The sequence below is a fragment of the Apium graveolens genome, chromosome 10, assembly GCF_009905375.1.
Source record: "Apium graveolens cultivar Ventura chromosome 10, ASM990537v1, whole genome shotgun sequence".
Classification (NCBI taxonomy): domain Eukaryota; kingdom Viridiplantae; phylum Streptophyta; class Magnoliopsida; order Apiales; family Apiaceae; genus Apium; species Apium graveolens.
Genome location: NC_133656.1, coordinates 187,531,401 through 187,539,199, shown reverse-complemented (window position 1 = coordinate 187,539,199; position 7,799 = coordinate 187,531,401).

Genomic DNA, 7,799 nt, shown 5'->3' with positions numbered 1-7,799 from the left:
AACGGTCTATTTAATATCAATTAAACACTGATAATTCAATTTAATTTTCAATATAGATAATTATTACAAATTTTTAAACCCTAAAATAATTCTTAAATAATTATTTAAGAAAAATCATAATTAAAAATGATTTTTCTATAATTTTTGGAATTAAAATGAATTTATTATGATTTATTAAAAATTATTTGATTAATTATCAAAATAAGTAATCATTTTAAAATAATTAATAAATAATAAATAATTAAGAAAATAATTAAATCTGATTTTTAGAAAATATTTCAGAATTATTTATAATATAAATCAATTAATTAAGTAATTAATTAATTAATTTATAAAATAAATAAATCTTATTTTTTAAATTAATAAAATAAAATAAAAATTAAAAATCCGGAAACATTTGTCAGAAATCAAATTCTGAAAAAATTGGATCAAAACCGGGTTTTAAACCGGGTTTGAATTCGGGTAAATGGGTCACCAAGAACCCAGTTTCCGGTGGCTTTTCCGGTCACCGGAAAATTATCCGGCCAGATCAATTCAGGCCAATACAGGGATGGTTTGGAATGTTTTTTAGAGGGTTTCTACTCAGCATCAACATAGCAACTTCAGGCTACCATCAACCACCACACACGATCCCTGAGTCGTGTTTTCCGGCCAAACCCCCAAAAACTCCGGCTATTATTTGCAGATTCCGACGAAGTCAATTTCTGGCCAAACTGCGAATCGTTTGTGCTCGTTTTTACATGGAGTCGATTGCAATTTAAGTTCTAGGCACATATCAACTATCAACACAAGTTAACAACCCCTGAAACAGGATTCCGGTCACCACCGACCTAAAATTCCGGCCAAAATACCAACTTTTGATTTTGTAAACGAAACTTAACGTTCTATAGTGCAAATCAAAGCTAAGAACACATACAATATAACCCCTAACATATCAAGAACTAAATATTCACAGAAATCATCAAGTTGTAATTTGAAAATTCGGTATAAACCCTAATAATCGAACTTTGCTATCTAGGAATCGTTTAATCAATTAAACACCATGAATCGACTACAAATCATCTCAGGAAGCTATATAAATCATCAAAATATTATAATAACCCTGGAATCAAAAAGCCATAATTCGAACATAAACCCTAGAAATCGAAAATCAAAAACTACGGATTAAAACATGAAATTGATGCTAGAAACAAAAAACAGATCAAAACCTTCAATTTCAGTACTTGAATCACTTGATTTGATGAAGAAATCAGCTGGAAATCATGGTTTGATTCTTCGACCCGACTTGGTTCTTCCCGACCCGGTTTGCAGAAAATTTGTGAATTTTCTTATTTTTAATTACTTAATTTATTATAATTAAATAAAAATTAGGCTATTTATAGTAGTAAAATTAATACTCCTAAATAAAATTTAGGTCCTAATTCTACATCTTTTAAAATTAATAAGCCCCTAATTTTATAATTTTTGAGTATTAAAATTTAATTTATAAATATTTTATATATGCAATATATATGCCAAAATTTCTCAAAAATTGTGAATAATGCAAAAATGCAAAGAAATGGTATAAATGACACATTAATACATATAATTTATAATAAATATGATATAACACAGACGTAATTTTCCTAGACGTTACAAAAGGGCTGGAGCAGTCAAAACATTTTACAAGTAAGATCAAGTCTTGATCTAGATGTATACATGAAGACCACAAATGAGTTAATGGCCTACAGAAGCAAACACTGGATAACCTGAAAGTGTTTGGAGAGAATGTTCTGCAGAAGCAAACAATGAAATATTTTCAGTTATTTGAAGAACTTGGCATTTACAGCTAGACTAGTTAGGATATTTTCCATGGCTACTCAGTGGAGTATACAACCTACAGGGCATTTTTGGTCGATCAACAGAAGATGTTTGAAAGTCTAAGTGCACAGTTCAACAACTCAATGCTCTAGGCTATTACAGGAGAAATTAATGGTATTGATGATTCATATCCAAGCAGTGGAATGGCAGTGTGTAATACAACTCATTATTTCAATGAAGCCAGTCAGCTAGGGTAAGGATTTCCAGGAAATCCCAGCAACAACTTAGGGGGAGCAAAAGAAGGATCAACTAGTCAGACACAACACCACATTGAAAATTAAAGGACACTAAAGAACATATTTGCTGAGACAAAGGGTTTGATGTCAATATTATTCCCAGAGTCTAGTTCTCAAGTTATCCAGATGGTGGAGTAATGATTAGCAGGGCTACTGAGTGCCAATGATTATTTCTCTAGTTTTCCATCTGAAGAAGAAACTAAGAAAGTTACAGAAGCTCTGATAGATCCGGATTGATTGGGTGATTACAAAGCAAGATGAACTCAATCAGTCAGCAAGCAGATTGTAGGGAAGCTGGTATCCAAACCAAATGACAACTTTATAACTGGTACTAGGATAACCAGAAGTCAATACTGGATGACAATGGCATTATTACAAGGGACAGGGATAAACTGGATGCAAGGTTATTATCAGGAAGCAGTATCTAACAGATAGCACCAGTGATGAGACTTGAGGATAATACGACATATCAGGCACCCGATGCACATTACACTTGGAATTGGACTCTAGTAGATGTGTACAAGTGCACTCCTGATTGGTGAGTTAAAAGAGGAATTCAATGCACCACAGTTCATGGACTTTGCAGTTGCAGATCTATTGGACTATGTATATCTCTTCTTCACAAGCTCACTTCAGGTTGGTATGAACTAGTATACTACTCAAGCAATCGTCAAAGACATGGTATGGCACTCTAACTGAAGTTACAAGTTTAATACAAACTAGTAGAGTCGTTATACTAACAACTCTCTTATCACTAGGCACAAACATATTGTTTTATATGTGCAGTGATATAATGATAATGTTATATGTTGGTCTACTAACAAAAACTTGTGCAAGATTATTTTCTAAGTAATTGCAGAGTAAATATGGAGGAGCGTGTTGGAAAGGTTGTAATTCTTTTTGGGATTACTTTAAGCAAGCCATTAGAATAATTCTTTTAGGAGATCAAGCAAGCCAAAAGAACAATTCTTTTAGGAGCACAAGTAAACCGAAAGAATGATGGCAATACAAGAAAGTTAAGGATCTTTTGAAGATGCAAAATTTGGGAGATTCTGAACATGCCAAGACTACTTATCAACAGAAAGCTTGATCAGTGCAACTCAGGTATAATAACAAGATATAGAGGTATGACGAGCTCACTCTTTTACTCAAATGCTAATAGACAATATGTAATGTTCTCAAGATGCCAAAGTGCAAGGTTCCAAGTGGATCCTAGAGAATCCAATCTTATAGCTATTAACAAGATTATTAGATATCTTAAGGGACTATCAACTCTTGGAGTAAAGTACCCTAAAGATATTATGCTTAACATGTTTGGCTATATAGATATAGATTACGCAAGTTGTAAGAAAGACAGGAGAAGTATCTCTGAAGATGTCAACTTAAGTGACAGGAGAAGCATCTCGAGAATCTGTCAACTTGGTGGAAGAAGATTAATTTCTTGTTATGATAAGAATCAACTTCAAATCCAACAACTCTGCGGAACACTCTATGACAAGGCACCTTCACACCAGGTATCATTACTTTAGAGAGCATGTCTTTTAGTCAAAGAGTTACTTATAGAAACATTTACTAAATCACTTGTTAAAGTTAATTTTTCAAGACTGGTTTGTAAGTGTGGGATATCATTCATTGCATATCAGTTGGAAATCCCATATGTAAGGAATTCTTCATATAAGTTGACAAGTATTAAATCTTCAATATTTAAAAGGACTTGTGAATTTATCAGTAATCCAGTACCTCGTATTTAGTGCTACTATCTTGATTATCATGATTATAATGTCAGATACATTTGTAATAGTTAAGTATTATAGCATTAAGTTTGAATATTATTTTAATTGATCTAAATTATGACTGTAGACAATTCTATTCCATATCAGTCTCATAATTTAAATTATGTTAAAATACTATGTAGCATAGTTATTTGTATCTTGTACGAATAATTGTGATACTTTTAGTATTAGTGATATTATTTAGAATTTTTGTTCTAAGTAATCAATGCTTATTTCTAAAATCACTGATACTGAAAGTTGAAGTATTTTCTTAGTTATGTGTATAAAACTCTCAATATTTTATATGTTTAGAAAGTAATTCTAAAATTATAAATATTTAAGTGCTATTATCTAACTCATAGATATTTAGTATTTATTTATTTAATATTTATTTTGGGTAGTTTGGATTATGGAAATTGAAGCAATTCAATGATTTTATTTGCTCCATAATTCAAACTAACTTAAAATAAATAAGAAGTATGATTGATTATAACTAAATTTGTCAAAAATTGATATATAGTATATTGATTGTAATTTATGTGTTATAAGTTAATTATGAGATTTTTGTTTTAGTGAATTTAGCAATGTTTACATCTCAGGAATTTACTGAAATCAGAATCATGATTGTAGCATGATTAGTTGTATGCTAATTTTTGACTTATATCAGTTAATGATATTTAGTTAAGAGTTCAACTGTGAACTAATTGTGAAGTATTAGTATTTGTGACATTACTTAGAACTCCTCTAAGTAATCAATGCTTATCCTCAGTCACTTATACTAATATAAAATTCCTAAACACTTTGATAATAGATGTAATACTCAATGAATCAAAGTATATGGAACTTAGAATATTTTTCTAAGATTGCAAACAAGACAATGTTGGTTAATGTTGCTTTATTTATCGAACCAATATTATTTGAGATATTACAGTTGTTAGGAATTAACAATTGTATGATATATGAAATTGAATGTTGACGTCTTTTTGATAGATAATTGGTATTTAATTCATTGATATCATATTTTAATATTTAAAATAGGATGCAACATAATTGTTGGTATCCAAAGTACTTGACAAGTATCAGACAATGATATATTGTTAATATTTTGTTGCAAATAATTATGAGATTTTAAGTTCTAGTGAATTTATATGCTTTGCTATATCTGAAAGATTCACTATAATTTGTGTTGGATTTTTAAACGCAGCGGGGCATGGAAAAACACTTTTACACATATAAAATCCAAATAAAAGCATATAAATCGTAGCAAAAACATAGGGGGATCGAATCTAACCTTTAAAATAATTCGGAGACAACGATCAGAGATCCTTAGCAGTTGCTCCTCAAGTGTGAAGCACTCCACCGGTATCCACCAAGAAAACGATGTTAAGGAGGATGAAGGAGGTGGAGAGAATTGGGTTTTCCAAACTTTTTGGGTTTATGGGGTTCAAATAAAAATAGGGTCTATAATAGTGTATTTATAGGCAAAATTTTCCGCTGAAATTTTCCCATAAATATTATTATTATTATCCCATTTATTATTCTCATTAATAATTAAAACACCTTTTAATTATTAATCCTTTTTCTAAACACTTTAGAAATAATTCTCTCTCTTGATTTAATTTCCAAAAATTAAATCCTTAATTAATAATATTAAGGACTTTTCTTAATTAATTTATAATCAATTAAATCTCATTTAATCAATTATTAAATTTGCCAATTAATTATTTATTTCACAAATAAATAATTATTAGCCATTATTAATTAATTCCTCCACCATTAAATCATTCTCCTTTTATGGTGTGACCCTGTAGGTTCAATATTAAGCCGGTAGTAAAAATAAATAATAATAAAACTATTTTATCATTATTTATATAAATTCTCTAATTTATTAAATAGGATTAATTAATTAATCACATTCATTCTACATCGTGAGGGATATTTCTCAGCATATCGCGACTATCCGGATAATACGAATTCACTGCTTAGAATACCAAGAACTTATTCAGTGAATAGTTACCGTACAATAAACTCCTTCTACCCTACAATGTCCCGATTAAATACAAGGCATGGATCTCGTGTCAAGCCTATCTAATTTAATCACTTGCTTACCATTTACTATGCGTAGTTCTATGCAAATTAGAAACTCCTTTCTAATTTCATTCACTGTGGACAGAGATTCCTGAACTAGCATAAGTGGATCAGCCTTGAACATTCGCTTCCTTCACTGGAAGGGATAGATCCTTTATTGATCATACATTATCTTCGTGTATAAATTCCTATACCCAGTAGAGCCCTAATAATTGTCCCTGGAGACTAAGAACTAAACCAAAGCATAGTTCAGTGTACACAAGATGACTATGATGACCTCAAGTCTAAGGATACTTGTACAACTATCACTATGTGAACAACTGCTGACACGTGAGTGAACTCCATCAGTTGTTCAGCTGTGCGAGTCATGTTTAGTGAACTTATTCTATAATAAGCACCTACATACTAGCTATAGTGTCACCACATAAATGTCTATGAGAACAGACATCCTTCATAATGAAGCAAGCATAGTATGTACCGATCTTTGCGGATTATTAATTACCAGTTAGTAATCCTATGACCAGGAACTATTTAAGTTTAGAGTTATCATCTTTTTAGGTCTCACTATTATGATCTCATCATAATCCATAAAAAGCTTTACTCTAAACTATGGTATATCTTATTTAAACACTTAAATAGATAAAGCCCGTAATAAAAACAAAACAAGTCTTTTATTAATATCAATGAAATCAAAACAGATTACATAAAAGTTATTCCTAAATCCTCATAAATGATTGGACTTAGGACATATTCCTTTCAATTTGAAATCAGCAGCATAGTCAGTTTTATTAAGGTTAATTATCAATAAACAATTTTGTTGATTATAATCGTATAAAGATAGATTATGGAGCTTTTGATATGAATGAGAATTGCTTAGACTTTACCCTTAGTGATCAATGCTTTTACAAAAACTCATTCATATTAAAAGACAAAATCTTTCTTTCTCTTCTTAATACTGCTAGGTCATCAGTCTGTGTCTTATCAAATCATTTATCTTTTTAGGCATAAAAACAGACTTGTGCACTCGAACAGTTTTAGGAGAAAATCAAACTTCTTTCTAAATTGATGATTTCTTATTTCATTAAAATCTTTTTGAAATCACTATTGTACATAATTTCTCTCAAAAGATTAAATGCATAATTTTCACTCATTATAGATCATAAGTGCATTTTATCTCTATATTTCCATATGCTCCGTGATGCAGGTTAAGCGTCCAATGGCATTCTTTCATTTGATAGTCATGAGGTTGAAAACCCACAACTTCTATCCCAGACTGTAAAGACAAACACAGAAACTGAACCAACCAACACTCTCTTACCCCTAAAATGAAGTATAAATGAGCGTGAGGGAGAAAGTGCCTTGGTGCACTACATAAGGAAGGTTCTGAAGTCAACCCAGCAGCTCCGTCTCCTACAAAGATGAGTAGTATTTAAACAAAGACAACTGCTAGCCCCCATACATCTTCTCAAAAAGATGTAATGGCTGAAAAGGCATAAAAACAGTCACTATATTCATCCTCTCAACAAGGTGCGTCTATTGAAATTCTCCTGTCGGTCAAAGCATCCGATGTAGTGTCACCACCTTAAACATAAACAATTCTTGATGCACAAGGAAAGGTTTTTACACACAAAGGAAGAGTTGACGGAAACAAGAGTTTCGTCCATTTTACAATCAGAATCGATTATTCAAGGTTCTTTAATGGACCAATTGTCTTTACAAGTGTTAGGAGAGGATACCAATCTAATAGCCATATATCAGTGGTCAGTGTCTACCTCCCCAGGACTAATAAACCTGGATGTATCTGCAGATAGTGGATCTGACATAGGTGCAGATCGGCAACTTG